General features: G+C 40.2%; 1 protein-coding gene and 1 long non-coding RNA gene across 4 annotated transcripts in view; one reads left to right on the forward strand and one right to left on the reverse strand.

Moving 5' to 3' along the window:
• NRG3 (neuregulin 3) overlaps window positions 1-23,360 on the reverse strand; it is a 1,991,595-nt gene that overhangs the window by 1,702,710 nt on the left and 265,525 nt on the right. The window lies entirely within an intron of this gene.
• LOC115095555 overlaps window positions 1-23,360 on the forward strand; it is a 36,641-nt gene that overhangs the window by 6,053 nt on the left and 7,228 nt on the right. The window contains exon 3 of the long non-coding RNA XR_003857814.1: window positions 21,472-21,591. This is a non-coding gene — a long non-coding RNA (uncharacterized LOC115095555). The remainder of the gene's footprint in view (window positions 1-21,471; window positions 21,592-23,360) is intronic.

A 23,360-nucleotide genomic window follows, 5' to 3' on the forward strand; every position in this document is an offset into this window, starting at 1 on the left:
TACCTCTATACTGAAAATGTTCCTTAGCCCCCACGAGCTATTAACTTGTAAAGTGAGACTTAGAGGCAAAGATACGTTCATACTCGATACTTTGAATAAATACCTATATCTTGAGGTGGGGGGGGGGGGGGTTAATCTTATTGAGATGCCCCACACCAAAAGAAAGGCTAGGATCAGGGAAAAATTAACATCTACTCCTGATCCAGTGCTCTTACAACCAAGAATATCTACGTTCTTTGCCCCAACACTGGGAATGAATCCGGAGGACAGGGCCACAGTGGGAGCAGGATCCAGTACTATAGGCTGAAACAATCTCGCTTAGCCCCGGAGCTCCTAACACTCCCTCACCACCTGTGCAGTTAAACCAGGAACAGTGTGAATTTTTATTGGGGGCAAATAGCCCTGGAAAATCAATATTGCCGGTACTAGCTACAGGAAAGAGTGGACAACAATCAGCAGGAGCTGAATATATTAGGGATGTGCAGAGCAAAATTTTATGTTCATATTTTTTATGTCCGAAAGGGGGTCCCACTTGCGGCCAATATGGACATAAAAAAAATCTAATGAGTTGGGTATATGTACATATGTGCAAAAAAAAAATTTAAACCCCCTCACCCTCCTTAATCCCCCCCCCAGACTTACCACAACTCCCTGGTGATCGAGCGATGAGTGAGGACGTCATTTCTGCAATCCTTGGCGAGAAGCATGTGACGTCGGTGGCACGTCGAGTGACGCGGCGTCACGTGATTCCCGGCTCGTTCGCGCCGGACGGCTCGTTCGGCCCAAAAAGAACTTTTGGCCAGCTTGGGGGGGCCTCCTGACCCCCCCAAGCTGGCCAAAAGTTCTTTTTGGGCCGAACGAGCCGTCCGGCGCGAACGAGCCGGGAATCACGTGACGCCGCGTCACTCGACGTGCCACCGACGTCACATGCTTCTCGCCAAGGATTGCAGAAATGACGTCCTCACTCATCGCTCGATCACCAGGGAGTTGTGGTAAGTCTGGGGGGGGGATTAAGGAGGGTGAGGGGGTTTATATTTTTATTTTGGCTCAACAATCGCGATTTCCCACATATCGAACATATCTATGTTCGATATGTGGGAAATCCGATCGTTTATGTCGAATCAATTTTTTAAGTAAAAAAAAAATATGAGTTGTGTTTTACTAATGCGGTCAATCCGAATGCACATCCCTAGAATATATTTCTACCATCAGAAATGCCAGAGATAACTATGGGGGTACTGTGGTCAGCCATAAAAGTATCTTGAGAAAGCAATTGTGGATCTTACTCAAAATATTGGTAGAACACAGAGTTTTTCTTGCTTAGAAAATTTAGTAACCCTGAATAAAACAAGTATAATAAAAACTGAAAAACGTTTAGAACAAGTGGAGGTATTTCAACAAAAATATGTTAGATCTGAGTTGATAAATGATAAGAAAATTGAATACCTGGAAAATTCAATTAAATACTTGAATCTCAGGGTTCTAAATTTTCCAATGATTAGGTTAACATTAGCTAAGGAAATGTTTAATAGGTATCTAGTGAATGTTTTGAAGATGCAAGAAAAGAATTTACCAATAACTTCAAGAATTTATTTACCTGTTCCTGGTAACTTAGAGGAGCAAGGAGTAACTGATAATTCAATTGGTGTCTCTGAGGTTTTAGAGATCAACTGATACAGTAATAAAAACAAGGGCCACTATGTTAGTATCCTTTGTTTTTACAACTGATAGGGACTCTGTCCTAAGATTATTTTTGAAACAGTCACCAATTATTTTTAGGACAAAAGATTTGGATATACCCGGATCTGTCTAGGTCAACACAGACCAGAAGGAAAAGTTTCTTGAACCTTAGATCTGAGGTAGAAGCAATTGCTGCTAAAATGATTGTAAAGTTTCCTTGTCGTTGTGAGATCTTTTTTTCAAAGCACAAATATGTTTTTTATGAAGTATCTCAGCTCCAGAAGTTCTTGAGCTCCCACACCCCAGTTAGTACAAATTAGCGGTTAGAAGCATATACTCAGTTAAGACTCAGTGTACTCTCCTTTCCTTTGGATAAACAGTTTAGTTTAGTTTATATCTGATGGACCACTTGATTTCTGCCATAAATAGCTTGTGGATTTCCTACAATAAGAACAGGCAATTTATTTCAGGGTAGTGGTTATTACAGAATTATGTAATTGCTTTAAATGCCTGTATTTAAATTTATAATATCTAAACCTCACCTCGAGTTATTAGATAGGTGGGCATCCCATAGAGATATAAATACCTATCTAGTGTTGGGGCATTATGGCTAGTCTCTTTCTCACTCAGTAAACATGGTCCCCCCAGTGTTGTATGTAAATGTAGGAAATAACTTTTTTGCACTTTGAGATAAGTGTGCTATCACAATTTTTGTTAACTTAGCTCTTTGCATAGGTAATAGCGCAAATTGTGATAAACTGCCTTTTACCATAAAACACACCCCTTTTTCTATCGCATGCAGTATTTAGTGCATTTTGATAAATCCAGGCATATGCAAGGTTTGTGAACCACTGACATTAAATATATCAAAGTTAATGCTAGTTTAGTATCATGAGTAAAATCTACAGTTCCTATAATTTATACATAAAAAAGGCTTGTGTTGATCACATTGTCATATCTTTCTGTAAGCACAAGGTAGTACCCTAAACAGAGGAAGATATACTATGCTAAGACAATATGCTCTGTCTGCAAAGCCCTGTCTCTTAGACATCTATGCACACACACTCTTCTCTTAATTTAATATATTAAAAGAATATGTATTTTTTCTACTTTTGCTTGTTTTTGAAAATTTATATCAGCTGTGAATCAAATTATCTGAGCAATGCCAGGTACTTTTTGCTAATATGCTGTCTGCAAAGTCCCATCTCTCAGGCTCCCATGAACAGGCACAGACAGAAATAAACATGCATACACAGAGGCTCCCCCCTACACACATACATACATACAGGCTCCCACTCACACAGACAAATTCAGGCTGCCATACACACAAGGCTCCTCACACACAGGCAAGGCAACTTTCTTCAGCTAGTGTGGAAATGGGTTCTGTAGCAGCCCTCTACTTTTTTGGTCACCCTGGGATAGGTACCCTGGTGGCCATTCTGCAGGCCTCTTCTTGTATTGGGCAGCCCTGACTAAGTGAGCTTGAACCCTAAGTGGGTCGGCCATGATCTACCTAGGGCCATCTGTGGCTATACCACTGTGGAGGACTGTGAAACTGGTTAAAAGACAGGAAACAGAGAATAAGACATTGATTAGTATTCTCAATACTAAAATGCCCCAGGGATCTGTACTAGAACTGATAGGGGTGTGCATTCGTTTTAAACTTAAATGTAAAACGCAACTTATTTTTTATTATAACTTAAAGTGAGGTGAAAACGATCGGTTTTCCAACTTATTCAACATAGCTATGTTGAATACGTTGGAAATCGCGATTGTTGATCCAAAATAAAAATTTAAACCCCTCACCCTCCTTAATCCCCCCCCACCCCAAGACTTACCACAACTCCCTGGTGATCCAGCGGGGAGTCAGGACGCCATTCATGAACTCCTTTGCGAGGAGCACGTGACGTCGGCGCCATGTCGGAGTGACGCGGCGTCACGTGATTCCCTGCGGGTTCCCTCCGGGACTCTCGTTGGGCCCAAAAGGAACTTTTGGCCAGCTTGGGGGGGCCTCCTGACCCCCCCAAGCTGGCCAAAAGGAACTTTGTGCTGGAAGATGACCTTCTGTCAGCAGTCCTCCAACAGTGGTGACTCCTAGTCAAGTTCCACATCCCCCTTTAAGTCCTGGATCCCTCCCTAAGCCCAAACCAAATATCCACCCAAATCTGACTCGGACCCCTCTAAGAAAAGTCCTATAGGCCAAATACCATCTTTCAACTTTTTTTTAATCAATGTCTATCATTCTGGAGGCTCCAAATTTCACTAGTTACTGGCAACTTTGCAGCACCCATGATTATTGGGGGTGGTCCAGGGGAAGGGTTTGCTAGGTCTATAGGCTTCTTCCTTGAGTGGAGTCCACGTCAGTGTTGGGTGGGTGTTTATTGGGGATTTGGGTCTGGATTGAGGGACTTCATTAGAGGGGATCAAGTTCTGAGATAGGAAGTGGGCATGGGCCTGATCCAGGAGGTGAAGTCTGGCTCAGGGGACATAGGTTTGCCTCATCATGTTGGGGGAGTATTCAACTTATGAAGGGATTGGGGGGGATGAAAGTCCTGATACTAACTGGCCTTAAGTGAAAAGGCCAGTTAGCATGGCAAATTTGTATAGGCACTACATGCATACCACACTTATTATGCTAGTATGCATGCTTTTTTCATGTCTGTTAAAGAAGTTTCTTTTTATCTATCACATGTAAAACTTTAGTACATACCACAATAAGACGTATCTTCTACATAAGGTGAGTCAATTTGGAAGAGACTTCTATAGGTAAAAGTGTTTTTCCACACAGAAATGTATTTTTACAAACTTGCTCGCATGATATGCAGATAAACATATATCAAATCTGTATGTCAGTGTACCTGGACTAAGCAGAGGCATATGTGCACAAGCTCGCTGGGGTCTCTTACTCTTTAACACTACTTCTGCTTTGGGTGGCGTGTAAGGGTCAGGGCTAATAGGGTAAAAGGGAAGCCAGTTAGCTGGGGGGGGGGGGGGGGGGGGGGGTTAGGAAATCCTCTTGTTTACTGGGCAGAACTGGAAACAAACTGGGGAAACAAGTAATTGCATCGGCGCATGTAACTACTAAAATTCCCCCCACTTACGTGCTCAAGTAACCATATGCACACGTCAATATAAAATCATGCTCACAAGTATGCGTCTATAGACAATTTTATATCTTGTGCATATGTTATAAAATCACAATGTCCATTTGCACTCGGTATGTCCCATCTAGCTTAGGCATTGTAGTGACAGTCTTTGAAGGGTCCCAGATCTTGACTACCTCTGAAATCTGGCTCACATACACCCTGACTCTGACCACTAGGTGTCAACATTTAGCACAGAATGAAAATCAATGTGCTCCCTTCCCCAAAGAACTGTGAATGCTACCTTTACAACATTTATAGCATGCTCAGCCAAAGAAGTAGAAGCCAGAATTAGGAATCAAAGTCAGGTCTCCTGCATAATGTCCTATAGGCACTTCCACTGAGCCAGTCAAACTGGAAGTGTGAACATACATGATGAGATGTAAAGTTTTCACGCTACTTTCAATTAAAGTTTGATTTTATTTTTCCCTTGGCTGTGTTATGTTTATGTAACTTTTATTTTATGTTATATTTAATTGTGTAAGTACATTTTATTGTATTTATTACTATTTTGTAATTTTTTTTATGTCCTTTACTTTGCTTGAAGCCATAAATAAACAAAAAAAAAACAGGCTCAGAAGAATATTTAAGTAATTTAAAGGTCCAGGCACAGAAAAGACAGTTGTCATCCATCAAAAAATGACTGAATATGCAACCATATAATTGAAAAAATAATACACACCAGTGTGGCAAAAACAAAGGAGGCATTATGAAAGAAAAATAAAGTCTGGCATATTTAAGCCAAACTCATGTCAGCCAATGGCTGCAGAGAAGAGTTGAATACTGCCATGAGGAAGACCCTGGTTGATTCTCACATTCTCCCCCTGTATGTCAGGCTAGAATTGCTGCAGAATCAGAAAGTTAAATCCAGCGGCAATGTCTCTTCTATAGAGGAAGAAGGTATAAAAGCCAAGAAAACACTCAAGATAAAAAATGATTTAAAGTTAATAATTGCCGATAAGAACATATGAGATACAAGTTAGAGATTTTATATCAGCTAATAAAAATCAATACTCTACAGTAGAATTAATTCAAATTTTCCATAGACTTTTAGAAACTGTTCTTTATAGCACTATTACTGACTGGGTTTATTGCACAACTTCCTTACATCCAGCTTTCAGATGAAAGTATTGAATAAGGTTAAAATATGAGTTACACTTGAATAACTTTTATATTTGAGCCCAGAATGGTAGCAATATTTAGAATGAATTTAAAATTAAGAAAAATAAAATGTTCTGAAGTAGAAATTAGTGTGGAGTTTTTTGTGTGATATGAGAATGACCCATTTTTTAAAAGTGCATTTTACATACTTTTATATTTTAATGTGAATGCAACAGTGAAAATGGAATAGAGCCATTAAAATTATCATGTAAAATTTGTTTCATAAAACTGGTAAGTTAGTAGTGCACAAAAATGTAACACCATGTCCTCTCTAAAAAAAAATGGAGTCAATTTATGCTAGCATGGGAGCTAGAAAGTTAGATGTCAAAATTTAGGCTCATAAAATTGGTTGTGCTCTGAGTGTGAACTATGCTGCTAAGTAGCTCTGTATCTTAACATCCTGGGGGGCATGAGGCCTATCCTGACTTCTCAGTAAAGACTACATTATCAGCATATTGCATGAAGCTCATTATTCCTTTGAATATTTAAAGTTACTCTTGATGTCAACAATATCTGGAATTGAATGAAGGTGGTAGACATAGAATTTTCATGGTATTATATAAGCGAGAAGTATCAGCAAGATGTCAAAATTGTTTGGCCACATTAATCAGAACTTGACCTCATTTAAATATTTTGAAACTTCATTATTTTAAAATGAAAAAGAGGACTGAAAATGGTATATTTCCCTGTGAAAAATCAGTTATAAAATCTTCTACAGTATTTTAGGTGTACTGCTCTTTTCCTTGATGTAATGGCACATGGTGTTCCACAGTAGATAAATGGAGGTTACAGAATGACACCAAGCTCATTTGCTAAGAATTAAAGACAACTGACCTATAACCTCAGTTTCTATTTCCAGGATTATGCAAGCTTGGTCTGACAGGTTGTTAATTACTTTCATAGTAGGCTGGTGTGATCAGTTTGTTACCATCAGACTAAGGTATTGGTCCCATAAAAGGGTGATCTTTAAAAAAAGAATACTCCAATTAGCAGAAAGTTTGTAAAATATTAGTGTAATTTTGCAGTTTGCAAGGTCCCTTGCAATATTAACTGCTTGTGATTTCTGGATAGAAAATATGTCACTTAAAAATCATTGATTCTCATTGCTATTACTGTATTCAAAAAAAGTGAAACACTTTATTTTAATGTTGCTTTACACTTGTTAAAGAGGATATTTTAATAATTTTTCATTGATTTAGAAAATACATTATACTGTATGTGAATTAACTGGCAAAATATAGAAAAGTATTTTGTAGTGCAGCTGGCACATTATTGCAGTATTCTTCTGTATCTGTAGCATTAGCTAATCATAGCTTGATTTTTTTTTCTCTTAACAGATCTTAGAAGTTCTTCAAAGCAGCATGCATATAGAAAACCTAGTCTCCAAAAATATGTGTGTATGTGGTGGGAAGACAATAGAGAGGATGCAGTTTGACAATTACTGGTTAGCGTACAGTTATTATTCCTATTTGGATAAATCTATCCAAAGCACTGGAGGGTCAAATTAAGAAAGGATATACATAATATAATGCAGATATATTTAGAAGATTAATTTGGTTCTTTGACAAAAAATGTACAGCAAGGTATAACATGGCATCAGGCATGAAATGCTTTCCATTTCAGATTCAATTACAAAGAGGTAGAACAACCGAAGTGTGAATTTTGATAGATTACATGAGTGCCTTACCAAAATTATTGCCTGAAACAAACAACTTGATATTGCAGTAAATCAATGAGAGGCATAGTCACTGTGTTATATTTTTACATATGATTTAATGTACAGAGTATTTCCCTGGAGAAAAAATTCTGCAATTGAAACATTTTTTAAGCATGCTGTAATTTGACCAAGCAACAATAGCAAATTGGGATACACAACTCCTTTTAACAAGTATGAAAGCCTGACCATCGAAGCCATATGTAGATAGTGCTGCTAAAAGAAAGCACAGAGATACCAGAGTAAAAGATGATGTAGAAAGAAAAGTAAGTAGGGGAGAGGGAGGAAGCAGTAGGAAGGGAGGTTACCTCCTGAATTGATTAAGCTCTTACTGTGTCTATTGTGTTTTATTTTTAAGGTTAGTATTGTTTGCAAGTGTTAAGAATTGTGGGGATTTAGAGATATTAGTCTTTATATTCATTTTGTGAGCTAGTATTTATTTATTTATTTATTTAGAGTTTTTATATACCGGCAATCATGAAAACATATCTTGCTGGTTTACATAGAACGGGGGTGCAATAAATACAAAAAATGATAATAAATACATGGAACTAGAACTGTGGTGACAGAAGGTACAGTTACATTTAACAAGGGAAGCCGAACTTGGAAGGAAGAAGAGAGGAGAGACTAGTTAACAAAATACAATATAAATGTAGTATAGAATAAATATTAAATACAAACGGCAAGGTGTTTTATGAGTCATTGGATTGTGTCATTAGGTTGTGTCCGGAAAAGCTTGCTTGAATAACAAAGTCTTAAGTTTTTTCCTAAATGTTGGGAGGCATGGCTCCTGTCTGAGGTCTGTAGGAATGGAATTCCACAGTAGAGGGCCAGCTGTGGAGGTGGCGCGATCTCTTAGGGTGATGTGTTTGGTCGTTTTCGCTGGGGGAACTAGTAGGGAGCCTCTATAAGCATCTCTGGTAGGTCTAGTAGAATTATGTAATTGGAGAGGGAATTGGAGATCGAGAGTGGTGAGTTGATGTATAGTTTTATAGATGATGGTTAAGGCCTTATACATGATGCGGAAGTATATGGGTAACCAATGTAGCTCTTTCAAGACGGGGGAGATGTGGTCTCTTTTCCTTGTGCCTGTCAGAATACGGGCTGCTGAATTTTGCACCATCTGGAGTGGTTTGGAGTAGGATGAAGGTAGACCTAGCAATAGGGAATTGCAGTAGTCCAGTTTCGAGAAAATGACTGCTTGGATGATCGTTCTGAAATCGTGAGCGTGGAAAAGAGGTCTTATCCTTTTTAGGACCTGGAGTTTATAGAAGCAGTCTTTAGTTGTTTTATTGATGTGTGCCTTGAAGTTTAGCCGGTTATCTATTATCACTCCTAGGTCTCTGGTTTGTGTGGTAAGAAGATTGGAAGGAAGAGTACTGTTTGTGTTTTCAGGCGAGATGAGTAGGATCTCAGTCTTGGAGGAATTTAAGATGAGGTGTAGGCTGTTGAGTAGTTGTTTGATTTTTTGGTGGCATGATTCCCAGTAGTCAAGAGCATTAGAGTAAGTGTCTTTAATAGGGATGATGATTTGAATATCATCTGCGTATAGGAAAAACTTTAGATTGAGGTCAGTGAGAAGTTGGTATAGGTTAGTATATTAGACCTTTACAATTACTTCAGAGTACAGCAGCTAGAGTGTTATGTGGTGGAAAGAAACTTGATCATATAACCCCCTACTCTTATGGAACAGCACTGGTTACTGATTAAGCAACAAATTGAATACAAGTCGCTATGTATTTTATTCAAATCCATAAACAACAAAGGGGCAGATTTTCAAAGGGGTATGCGCGTAAGATACGCACGTCTGCCCCAAACTCCCCCTGCGCATGCTGAGCCTATGTTGCATAGGCTGATGGCGCGCGCAAAGCCCCGGGACGTGCGTAAGTCCCATGGATTTCCTGGGGGGGGCGTGGCCACGACCTCAGGACCAGCCCCCGGACCGGAACATGGCGCGCTGGCAGCCGGCCCGGCGTGCACAAGTTACACCTGCCTCGGGCAGGTGTAACTTTTCGAACAAAGGTAGGGGGGTTAGATAGGGCTTGGGGGGGGTTGAAAGGGAACGGAGGCAGGCTGCGTGGCTCGGCGCGCGCAGGCTGCTGATTTTTGCACAGCCTTGTGCATGCCGACACCAGATTTTAAAAGATACACTGCCTATGTGCGCATCTATTAAAATCCGGCGTACTTTTGTTTGCCCCGGTCACGTGAACAAAAGTATGCGTGGGCATAGTTTTTTAAAATCTGCCCCAAACTGAATGTTTAAATGCATTATTGCACCTTTATACCCCACAAAGGAATTTGCGTTCTGCAAATTCTTGTTATCAATTCCATCAATCAAAACCACACACTTAGCAGAGGTCAGAGAACGGGCAATCTCAGTTGCAGGACCCAAATTATGGAATTAATTACCTGAAGAATTAAGACTACAAAAGGACTTGAATTTTTTTAAAAAACAACTGAAAACTTTATTTAAAAATGCATATGAGCTGACTGCAGAGTAAAAAAATCAATATGACTGTGCGAGCAATAATCCCTCACATCTACCCTATATTTCAATACCTATATATCAAAATGGCACTGCTAGGAAAGTGCCAGTGATGTCACTCTGGCACAATCTTCCAATTAGATGACATCATTTTTGAAGATCCTGAACAGTGAAGGATGCTGAGAGCATACCCTCACCTAAAACATTAATGGTGGAGATGCTGAGAAACTAAAACAAATATCTGTGACAATGGAGAATGCAATAAAAAGAATTGACAAACCAAACAGTAAGATCAGTGAGCTGGATTGCATCCACCCCAAAGTTCTAAAAGAAAACATGAAATTGCTAACCTATTACTAGTCATCTGTAGCCACAATTGCTGAAGACTGGAAGGAGACCAATGTGATGGCAAATTTAAAAATGGTATAAGTGGTGATCCTGGAAACTATAGACCATCGAGTTGGATGTTTCTGCCTAGCAAAATGGTAGAAGCCATTCTTACAAATAAAATCACTGGCCATATAGATAGACATGGCTTCATATGGAAGAGGCAACATTGTTTTAGCATTTGAAGTATTGTCTTACCAATCTTTTTGATTTTTTTGAAAGTATAAATAAAAATGTAGATAAAAGGTGAGCTGGTTAATATAGTATGGGGGTCATTTTCTATCTCTATTGCTCACAAAAAGTCCCTTTCTGCATGAGATAGCTAGATAGAGGCAGAGTCGGGGCGGATGCCGCAGAAACTTCACTGGCGGCAAAAACGTAAGACCCCCTTATCACCACCAGTAGTGCGCCCAATAGTACCACCTTTCACAGTGGCGCTATTGGGTGCGAAAGCTGGCAGCGATAACACCGCGGTGGTGCAAGCGCTTCCAGCTTTCGCAGGCCCGCCCTGTCCCCCTGCTCCACATTACCATGGGATTCGGAAAGCCCTGCAAAGATAGAAAATCCAGCCCTATATTTGGGCTTTCAGAAGGCATTTTACAAAATCACTGATAAGAGACTCCTGAGGAAACTACAGTCATGGGATAGGAAGCAATGTTCTATTTTGCATTGGTAAATGTTTAAAAGGCTAGGACTAGTTGGTTTTCCAAACGGAAAATGTGGAGTACCACAGGGATCAGTCCTGGAAGCTGTGTTCAAGATAATCCATAAATGATCTGGAAAAGAAAACAATGAGTGAGGTAATCACATTTATAGATAACACAAAATTATTCAAATTTGTTAAAATAACAGCGGGTTTGCACGGAACAATTGAAGGACATTATGAGACTAGAAAACTAAGCAAGTGAATGGCAGAGTAAATTTAATGTAGAAAAATGTAAAGTGAAACATAATCTTAACTATAGGCACACATTCCTGGGTTTTATATTTGGAGTCACTTTCCAGGAAAAAGACCTTGGAATCTTTGTGGATAATATGTTGAAAGTTTTGGCTCAGAGCATGGCAGCAATAATAAAAAAAAAAAAAAGCAAATAGAATGCTAGGAAATATCCAAAAAGGAATGGAGAATAACATGGAAAATATCATATTGCCTCTGTATTGAGCCATGGTGCAACTGCACTTTTGAGTATTCTGTGCAGTTCTGGTCACCTTATCTCAAGAAAGACATAGAATTAGAAGGGGTGCAGAGGACATAGGACATATAGGAATTGGAATATCTCTCCTATAGATACGAGATTATGCAGGCTAGGGCTCTTCAACTTGGAAAACATGGCTGAAAGCGGCCATGATAGAAATTTATAAAATCATGAGTGGGGTAGAATAGAAATAAAGGACAGTTAATTACACTTTCAAATAACACTAAAACAAGGGGGAAACTCCATGACATTGACTCATTCCTACTTACTGTTTATCTTTCGTTTACTTGAATAGTTACCCCAGTTTTTTATTCTTGTTAATTGTAAACCGATCCGATATGGTTATTTACTATGAAGGTCGGTATATAAAACTGTTAAATAAATAAATGAAACTAACAGCTAGCAAATTCAAAACAAATTGTAGAAAACAACTTTTCAGTCAGTACGCTATCAAGCTGTTGAATCTATTGTCAGAGGATGTGATCAAGGTGACTAGCATAGTATAATTTAAAAGTGGTTTGGACAAGTTCCTGGAGGAAAAGTCCATAACACATTATTAGCTAGGTAGATTAAAGAATGCTACTGATATCCCTGAGAGTGAGTAACATGAATTGGATCTATTTTATAGGACCTGCCATATACTTGATACCTATATTGGCTACTATTTAAAACAGGATACTAGGTTCGATGGACCTTGGCTGACCCAGCAGGGCAGTTCTTATATTATGTTCTAATTTTTGAAAAACTGGGACAGAAATATGTCAGAAGGCAGGCCTAGGTGAAGAGACCAGGTCTCTTTTTTTATAATGGGATAGGGACTCTGGGTCAGGCCCCAGCACCATACCTAGGGATCAGGCTTTAGAGCTGGGCTATGGCACTGAGCCTAGACCTCAGCAATGGGACCAGGGCTCAGGGCCATGATCCAGCATTGGATCTAGGCCTCTACAATGGGACCAGGCCCTGGCACTGGTCCTAGACCTTAGTACCAAGATTAGGCCTAAGCACTTGGACCAGACCTCCATGCCAGGCCTCAGGACTAAGCCCTAGCATTATGCCTAGGCATCAGTGATAGAACCAGGCCTCAGGGCCAGGCCCCAGTGTTGGGCAGAGGCAATTCTGACAGGATCTTGCCTCAGGACCAAGCCCCAGCTCCTGGACTTGACCTAAGCCTCAGCACCAGGACCAGACCTCAAGATTGGGCCTTGGTGATGAGACTAGGCTTCAGGGCATGGCCTCAGCAACAGGATCCAGCCTCAACGCCAGTCCCCAGTGGCAGGCCTAGTCCTTGGAGTCAGAATAAAGCCTCAGTACCAGGTCCAATCCAGGCCTAGGCTTTGGTGCCTGACCCGGCACTGAGGCCTCTTTTTACCAGATGCCCATTTGTATTAAAAAAAAAAAAAAAAAAAAAAAACCCAAAAGAATACAAAAATATTCAAATTTGTGTGAGTGGCTATTTTCAGTTCATTCCAATCAGAACAAACCAAGAATGGCCCAAGTCATTGCATATTTTCCATTTGTTATAAATTACTGCACATTTCTAATCTATATCTTTACAATAGTAAAAAAAGAAACAATTCTAATGTATGTCAGAATATATAGGGTCTAGCTCATTTTTGTGTTATCATTCCTTGAAAAAAATCATATAGTAATTTGAATAAGACATCCAGCAATACATTGAAAATGATTCAACAGCTTTGATATTACAGTTATATAAGCTATACATACAGAATAATATCTGTTATGTTCACCTCTAAAATGTCATGTTTAACAATGTATTACTTTTGTAAGATCTTTCATTTCACTGCCCTGCAGGCATTGACCAGTTCACATATCAAATGCCATTTACCAATGTCATTAACAAGTCTCATAAGAATCATGAAGCAGACCCCAAATAAAATAGGGACTGATGGATAATTCTGCTGGTAGTTTCATTATATGGACCCTACTTACTGTATGTAACAAAGGAAATGAATTTTTTTTTAATGATTATAAGTACAAATATCAATACAGCACAAGAGTGCATTCCACTATACCTGAAGTTTAGGAAAAACTGGTGAAAACAAAACATAGCCAAATTTTCAGTCAGCATTCAGCCCCCAGACTGTCCCTCAACCTAGGCTAGGGAGGGAACTGGTAAAAAGGCATATTACGTTGCTGCACACAATTTCAAATGTCCCCCCGTTCGCAGAAGAGCCCACCTGCCCGCATATGCGCATGCAGATATTAAAATCCGGCACGCATATGTGAGTGGGAAACGGATTTTATAACATGAGCGAGCCGACGCGCACATGCTATAAAATTGGCATGTCGTCTTACATGCGCTGGGAACCATGTGCACATGGACATGCATACACGAGTCTTAAAATTGACTCCAAAGCGTTTATGGTCACAAAACATTACTATTCTCAAGGCTGCTTCCCTTCTTTTCTTACAGTTCTGTAGACAGGAGACCTGGCTTCTCTTGTAATTCCCAGGCTACTCCCTGCATCTTTCTAAAGCTATGTTATATCCTGCTCTGGGAGCTAACTGGCACCCATAAGGCTCTGTCTTAAGGTGGACCGGGACCAGAGATAGCTGAAACTGGTCCTTAACACTGTTCTTCAGGGGGTTTCTCTGGCATGTTCCTACACATCATGTTTTGTATTTTCATTTCAAACATATGCACATCCCTATGTTACATATAAGAAAGGATTAGGCAATAATCTATGGATGGCAGTTTTTAAAAGCATTTCCACAGATAAAATAGTGTTTTACTCTCTCTGCATATAAAAGAACATGTTAGTAGCAGTACCTGTGTACTTTATGTACAGAAAGGAGGTATTCCTGGGAGAGGAGACTGGGAAGAATAAATACTTATGCGTGTATGCGCACAGTTATGCACATATGTTTATGTGCATAGATTACACTGGATAAAGTACACAGATAGTAGGTGCATGTCTGTGTGAGTTCTCTCTCTTGGGTAAAAAGTCCTCATAGACTTTTCATTTCTGAACACAGTTTATTCATTTTTTATTTATGTATTTGATTTAGTTTGAAAGTAGTCCTCTGTTATGTTCCAAAAAGGTATAGCTGTTAGAGCTGCACCTCTGCTTCATGTTCACACCATTGGCTTCAACATCATGGTCTGCTTCAGAAGCTGGTTACTCTAGTTATTCAGTGAGATGGCACCCATCCCAGCCATAGTTCTTTTGGGATAGGGTGCTTCCTGGACTTGACAGCTGAAAAATAATCAACTGTATTCCATAATTACTTATGAAGGTCTTCCAATGAGGGAAGCAGGTTCCTTGGAGTCCCTACCACAACCCCAAAATTACCCCTTTGACCTGCTGTGTGCCTCCAGTGTTTCCACCTCTGTCACAAGCTCCGATAATGATACCTCACTTGTCTATTTATAGAAAATTATAGGCTGCCAATCCAGAGCACATGGCAGTTTACATTTTATTATGTATGTTTTATTGTATGTCCACATTATAGTCATGTTTGAACAGCAAACTTTCAACCGCCTCATGAAAACTCTTCATAAAAATATCAAGGACCGCATCTGAAGTGTGCGTTTGGCTGGTATATTCTGGGGCAATCCTCATTGGGAAACATATGGGGCATGACTTGACCATGAATAACAGATACATACATCTATATTTTTTTCTGGTCCTGTCCACTGGTCAATGAGATACTGCCCTGTGTCATACACTCCTGGGATTGATACAGATCTAGACAATGAATCCTGAGGGAAAGAACCAGTCAATTCCAAAATATCCTTCTATATAGTTTGTATGAGCTTCACATGCAGCCACAAAGTCATTGCTCCTCACAAGGAAGGTAACCATTTGAGGAAGAGCTTGCAATGTTTTCTTTTGTAGCAGTTACTGCTAGGGATGTGCATTCGTTTTCAATGAATGTGCAATCCTCAATGAATAAGTCCATGCTTGTTTGATTTGTGGGTTCGCAAAATGCATGGCGATCACCCACAAATGAAACATATATTAGTTTCATTCTTTTGGTTCGCAGTGCTTTCTTAGCGGCCATTTGAAATAGGAGACAGCCATGTGGGAGTATCCATAGCAACAACCAGCCCTTTCCTGTGTGTTATAAGTGACCTCACAGCCCTGTCAGAGTGGGTCAGAGGATTGGCAAGGAGACCAGAATGCTAACATATCAGAGCGAAGCATTTTTCTAATTCAGCCAATCGCTGCTTTCAGTGCTCTGTGATGCTGTTCCTGCTGTATTTCTACCTTAAGCATGCACTGCGCCACGCACTTTCTTCTTGGCTTTTGTCTGAGAAGGTCGTTGCTTTTCAGCTCTCTCAGAGTGTCTCAAATCTGTATTCAATTGCTATTGCTTGCTGCTTTGATAGAATTTTCCATTGAAAAGGTATTTGTTCATTTTTGCTGCTGTGCCAGTCAGGCTTTTTTTTACTACACTACTTGTTGACTTTCGGTCTCATGCCAGCATTTAGCCTTAATGGAGTTTACCACTTACTTTTGGCTGCATTCGCAAACAACCCAACTCTGAGAAGACCTGGTCCCGGTGCGCCGGGGGCCACTACTACCGGCCTAACACCATCCGTGTGCTGGGCCTTGTCTTGTCTTGCCTCCTTGTCTTTCCCCTATCAAAACCACAGTGACCTGACTACCTTAGCTCTGCCAGCCTGTCTTGCCCCTATCAAAACTACAGGGACCAGACTACCTCCGCTCTTCCAGCCTGTCTTGCCCCTATCAACTTTCTGCCACTCTGCCTTGCTGCCATACACCAAATGACTCTCTCTACTCCTTGTGGTGTTCTTGCCACTATCATGGTTCCTCAGTGTGTTGGTGCTAGTCTTTCTGCTGCTTTGTCCCTTTATCAGTACCTTGTGGTTTTTTCTGACACTCTTTCTGCTTGCTATGTTCCCTCTTCATTGTGCTGTAGGATGTTGATGCCACTTGTCTTGCCACTTTGCCTGTCATGCTGCCTTCGAGGGTTCATGCAACTGTTATTGGTGCTCTCTTTTGAAGCTGTGGTGTGTTTTTGACACTCTCACTGCTGCTTTGCTCCTCTGTTAAAGCACTCTTGCCACTCCTTTGCCCCTTTACAGTGCCTTAGGCTATTCATGCCACTTTGGTGCCACAGTCTAAGTACCTTGGAGCTCTTTGCTCGTTCTGATGATTGCTCCCCAGAAGTTTCATCAGAATTGATAAGAACCCCAATTCTGCAGCCCAAAATAGGCTGCAGATACTTCCCCCAATGACTTTAATGGGAAAACAAAAAAACAAATGAAACTAATAAACTCATTGTTTTTTCCCCCTATGAAACAAATTTGGGTCCCGGCGAAACAAAAAACGAAACAAATTTTTTCCTTCTGCACATCCCTAGTTACTGCATTGTCTGATTCCATCACATTTCCATGTTGGTCCATCCACTACAGAGAAATTCCACTGCTGAGCAGGCTGAGATTTTCTTGGGTTCTTCACTAATGCCCTCTTATGAACCCAGAAAAACAAAAGAATGCCCATAGATTTATGTTACATGATCATTTTGAGACACCTGAATCAAACAGACACTTTCTGTACTGACATGCAGCATGTGTGTATAATTGATCACTGTAAGAGCACCATTTACCAACAATCATGATTTTGCTTAGAGGTTGACCTATTGTTGCTGTGATAGCTGCAACACCTATATAGAAGGAAAACAGCCTATATAAGCTTTCAACTAAACCAATGCATTCCTATCTTATACAGATAGTGGTAAACCATTTGCCTGCAGCAATAATGCTGAGCCTGCCCTTTGCCTGACCTGTGGAAATTTATGGAGGTTAGACACTAGGCAAGAGGGTATTTCATTAAGCAGTTGCAAAATCATATCATTCAGTTTTGCTTACTGATCTGTCTTGGACCTACAAATGTATATGCTCACTCTTATGACAAAAGTATAAACTCTGCTGTATGAGCTAAACATTTTGGTTTTGCTTACTGTAGTGGAAACTAAATTTCCTACCCTGAATACTCCAGTGAATACTAAGGAAAAATAATGGTGGAACAGGCAATGCTTTTCTTAAGGCACCCATGAAAGGGAAATTCCTTGTTTGTTTGACTTTGTAACAGGTAGGTACTTACATAGCAGTTAAATTGGTATGTTCCAGCTCGAGATTAAAGATCTGCCACAATGAATCCTTTCGTGGATTACAAACTGGTTAAAAGACAGGAAACAGAGTAGGATTAAATGGACAATTTTCTCTGTGGAAAGGAATGGGCAGTGGAGTGCCTGAGGGATCTGTATTGGGACCCTTACTTTTCAATATATTTATAAATGATCTAGAAAGAAATACAACAAGTGAGGTAATCAAATTTGTAGATACAGAATTGTTCAGAGTAGTTAAATCACAAGCAGATTGTGATAAATTGCAGGAAGACCTTGTGAGACTGGAAAATTGGGCATCCAAATGGCAGATGAAATTTAATGTGGATAAGTGCAAGGTGATGCATATAGGGAAAAATAACCCATGTTATAGTTACACAATGTTAGGTTCCATATTATGTGCTACCACCCAAGAAAGATCTAGGCGCCATAGTGGATAACACATTGAAATCATCGGTTCAGTGTGCTGTGGCAGTCAAAAAAGGCAAACAGAATGTTGAGAATTATTAGGAAGGGAATGGTGAATAAAACGGAAAATATCATAATGCCTCTGTATCGCTCCATGGTGAGACCTCACCTTGAATACTGTGTACAATTCTGGTCGACGCATCTCAAAAAAGATATAATTGTGATGGAGATGGTACAGAGAAGGGCGACCAAAATAAGGGAAATGGAACAGCTCCCCTATGAAGAAAGACTAAAGAGGTTAGGACTTTTCAGCTTGGAGAAGAGACGGCTGAGGTGGGATATGATAGAGGTGTTTAAAATCATGAGAGGTCTAGAACGGGTAGATGTGAATCGGTTATTTAGTCTTTCAGATAATAGAAAGACTAGGGGGCACTTCATGAAATTAGCATGTGGCACATTTAAAACTAATCGGAGAAAGTTCTTTTTTACTCAACGCACAATTAAACTCTGGAATTTGTTGCCAGAGGATGTGGTTAGTGCAGTTAGTATAGCTGTGTTTAAAAAAAGATTGGATGTTCTTGGAGGAGAAGTCCATTACCTGCTATTAATTAAGTTGACTTAGAGGTACATTTTAAAAAAGAGCGTGCGCACGTACTTTTGTTCATGCACCAGGCGCACAAGATGGCGCCGATGGCTATGTGATAGGGGCTGACCAATGGCACCGGTAGCCCCTGTAACAAAGGCTATTGGCGCCATGATGAAACCAGCTCCGAGGGTGTGAGTGCAGGGGATGGTTGCTGGACCACCAGGGAGTTTTGGTAAGTCTTGGGGGGGGGGGGGGGGGGGTTTCAGGAGGGTGGGGTTTTGTTTAAAGTTTTATTTAGGTGGCCGTATAATTCGGCGAAGATTTGTGTATTCGTGGGGAATCGCGATATGTTCCGCTTCCCCACGAATACTACGAATAGTGCAATATACGTTGCGGTTCGCCAATACGGCGAAAACGAATGCACACCCCTAGTATCTAAAGGAAATGTGGTTGACAGTATAATATATCACAAGAGGTATGCTCTAGCATCCAGGCAAAATAGCACACATTAGGCAGGTACTGCAGCTAATTATGCATCCCATTGTGTCTAGTTATCAAAGCATAAGAGAAACTTTGAGTATATGCAGCCCTCAACTGTAAATGTGTTTGTATGTAGAATACTATATCACAGCTTTAATGTTGTTTGTGAACCAAAGAATATTTTGCAAGTTTGACTTATTTTGGAAAGAGAGAGTGCAGCTATTGTATAGCTGTTTGTAATTAAAAGTTATATTATGATAGGATCATGGATACTATATATTTTCAAAGACCAGGAAAATTATGTCTGCAGAACTCTTTAATGTGCAAAAATTGCCAAGTTCTTTGCAATTTGAAAGAGGAATTTTTTTTTCTATTTTACCCTTAGATGCACTAAGTTGCAATGTTTTTTCGCAGGATGGGTCCCACAATCACAGGGATGTGTCACTATGATAGAGCCCCCACCCCCCAAAAATGCATTGTGGCTGTATGGCATGTTCTTTTGTCTTGTGGCCAAACACCACAAGACAAAAGAAAGTGGCGAGTGAACCTTTAATGCAATGGCTGCCCCAACCTCAAAGACTACCATCGCATTATAGGGCCACTGATCTGAAAAAGTCACATGCAAATGGGGAGGTAGAGCTGTGGTCAGTGCTGACTCATCGCATCCAGGGGCTGCCAGTTGAGGTGGCTCTGACAACCCAAAAATGTACATTTAAAAAGAAACGCATGGTGCCGGCCACCACCCCCCTTCCCTCCTCCCCAAAGCTAATACATAAAATGTGACCCTCCAGCCCCCCCTGCCATACCCCACACCTCCCACCCTCTCAAGTGACAGAGATCGTCCCACTGTCATAACCTTCACCCCAAATGATAGTGACAGCCCCTTCCCCACTCCACAGATGACAGTGATAGCCTCCATCTTTCACGTGACAGCAGCCACAGGGGCTGAGTCCAGTGCCTGGAACTTACCCCAGTCATATGGCTAGGGCAAGATAAGGTCAGTGCCATTTTATGAAATAGCACAGACTGCCTGGGTGCAAGCCTGCAGTTGGTGATGACACAGAATATGTTTTTAGGTATGGGGATGCAGAAGAGATGTTGGGGTGGGAGACAGGTGGGAAGGGGTATGGGGGATGGGACAATATATATATATTTCCTTTTCAAGGAGAGTGGGAAGTGGAATTGAGGTGGGGCCTGGGACTTTTTTTTTTAATTGTGGGGCAATCTGTCACTTGAGGGTGGGGGGGGGGGATCTCAATCACTTGGGTATGGCAGCAGGGGCCACATTTTATGTTTTTGTTTTAGGGATGTTGAAAGGGGGTGCAGACCATGTGCCTGGGTTGAATCCCCAGACCTTACCCCAGTCACATGGATAGGGTAAGGTTAGGTATGGTGCCAACTGGGAAGGGTGTGAGGATGCATCTGTCCCTGACACAGCATTCAGTATAAGGTAAAGGGTGCTTTGAAGGGGGCAAGGGTAGGGGTGCAAGGCTGGAGTCTTTGGGGGCCAGATGGTGGAGGGCTTGAGCCTTCTGGGGGCGAGGGGGTGGGACGTTTGACTTCAGGGGGCTGCCACATGTACATTTGCACTTATTTTTCATTTTTGGGGAGTTGGGGCCATCTCAACTGGTGGATCCAAGTTGAAATAGGGGTCAGCACTGATCCACACTCAACCTCCCTATTTCACCATGATTTTTTTGGGAGGAGAGCTACAGCCCTTTAACATAATGGTGGTCCTGTGAGGTTTGGTCCACCATAGAGTTAAAGGCCTGCTCACAGCATTCTTTTATATTCTTTTATATTGCAGTGTTTGGCTGCGACACAAATGAACATGCCATACAGCCACGATGCGTTTTCAGGGGATGGTCCCCATTATTGTGGCAACACTCCCCTCCTCCACAATAGTGGGACTCCTCCTGTAAAAAAACAACTCGATTTGATGAATCTAGGCATTAGTTTGTGTCTCTTTAACTTTACATGCATATCTGAGATTGAATATTCAATGACTGATATTGATGAGATATGGACCAATAAAGTTGTGATATACATCTGCCTGTGACTGGATATTATAAATGTCTACTGCTTCATATATTTGTTTTGTGCTCTTCATTTAGCAATATTGTGGAAGTTTAAGTTACAAACATTGGTGTTGAGAAGACTCCGGACCCGAACACCTCCCCTGATAAAGAGTTATCTTAAAATATGAATTTCTGTCGGGATTTTCAGTCAGCTAGGTACATTATTATATCTTCCCTTTGGGATTGAAGCTTTTCTTTATTCAATATGTGTGGTATACACTAGAATTTTGTTTTGATTTTTTTTATATGGCACATCTAAAGTTTCTAAAAAAAAAAAAAAATTGGATAGTGGACCAATAATTGTAACAATTGATGACCCTTACTGAATTGCCTAGTTTGGGTTCATTATACGCAGACATTTAAAAATTGTAATTAAAACATATTGTGGATTGAATTGTCAGATTTTTTTAATATTATAATTTATCCATTTCAAAGGCTAAATAGGGTACTGCTGTTCATATTTTGCAATAGTAAGGGTATCCTCTCTGCAGTGGCATATGTGTGTTTAGTTCCTATACCATTAAGTATTTTTTTTTTGTCAAATATGTTTGGATGTATCAGTAAAATGCAGTATGAATTTGAAACCTGAATGTGCAACATAGATACTTTAGATAGATGGATAGATATATATAGAGAAATATTCATTTTAAACCACAGATTTTCTGATTATTTATTTAGACACTAAAGGAGGTCATTCCTCTGGTTTCCATAGCAACCATTGTCAGGAGATACTAACTACAAAAATGTCATCTGTGATCTCTTTGCCTAATACATGGAAATCAGTCGCACCATTTTTAGTGCTATTTCTAGGTGAGAGGATGTTCAGACCTTGCTCATCTCATTGCTAATGTAAATTACAAGTGCCTGCCAGGATCATTGTGAACATTACTCTCTCTCATCTGGTAATGCAAATCAAACTAAATTTTCAAAATCTGAAGAATAGATCTTGCAAAGCAAAACTTTATCAAGGTAACAAGAAAAGTGTGGAGGTCAGACTATATCTAGGAACTGCTTATTATAAAAAATGAAGCAGTTACTGCCGTAACTCATTTGGAAGGAAATAAAACCCACAAATATTTGCAAAGAACAGTATGTTTTAATTTTTCATTTGCATTAATTTGTTACTATTGATGATTGTAAACCACCGTAATTTGTTATATTTTGCTGCTGTCTTTGGATATGAACCCAGAACCTGGTTTATAAAATTCCATTCCCTGCGTCACCCACATCCCCATCCTGACAGGTTTATCTTTATACTTTATTGATTCTCACACATGAAATGCTTGCTGCTTGGTTCAATATTATCTCTGCCTTTGGCTGGATACAACAAAGCTATAAAGATATTTTTAAGGGTGATATTACAAAACAACATGCAGGCACTGATTTAGATCTCCTTCAAACTAGAGAGCAAATCTAGTTTATGACAAAGCTGAAATAATTAGTCTAATATTATCTGCTTATATATACAAAAGGAGTGTAACAAATAACAACATTAGTTGAACTAAGCAGTCCTATAAACACAAACTTATTTCAGGCAAATTATTTCCCCACTATGCCCTCTACCCTACCCTGCTCCAAGCCTGTTTCTCCTCATAACCCTCAGTTCAGAGACCCTATAAGAATGACTGCTTTATATGAAGAAAATGAACCCTAAAGCTCATTCATCTCCCTGAAATTTAGTCCAGCTAGTCTCTTGAATATCCTAATATCAAAAAGTCAGTCCCCAATAGCTCAGGAGGTGGTTGACATCATTGAGAGTATAATATACAAAAAGTGTACCCGATAAGATTGAGTCACTCACTTTTTTTTGTCCTCTAGATCAGTGGTCCCCAACCCTGTCCTGGGGGCCCACCAGCCAGTCTGGTTTTCAGGATATCCACAATGAATATGCATGAGAGAAAATGTGCATGCAAATTTCCTCTCAT

This window comes from Rhinatrema bivittatum, chromosome 7, assembly GCF_901001135.1.
Source record: "Rhinatrema bivittatum chromosome 7, aRhiBiv1.1, whole genome shotgun sequence".
Classification (NCBI taxonomy): domain Eukaryota; kingdom Metazoa; phylum Chordata; class Amphibia; order Gymnophiona; family Rhinatrematidae; genus Rhinatrema; species Rhinatrema bivittatum.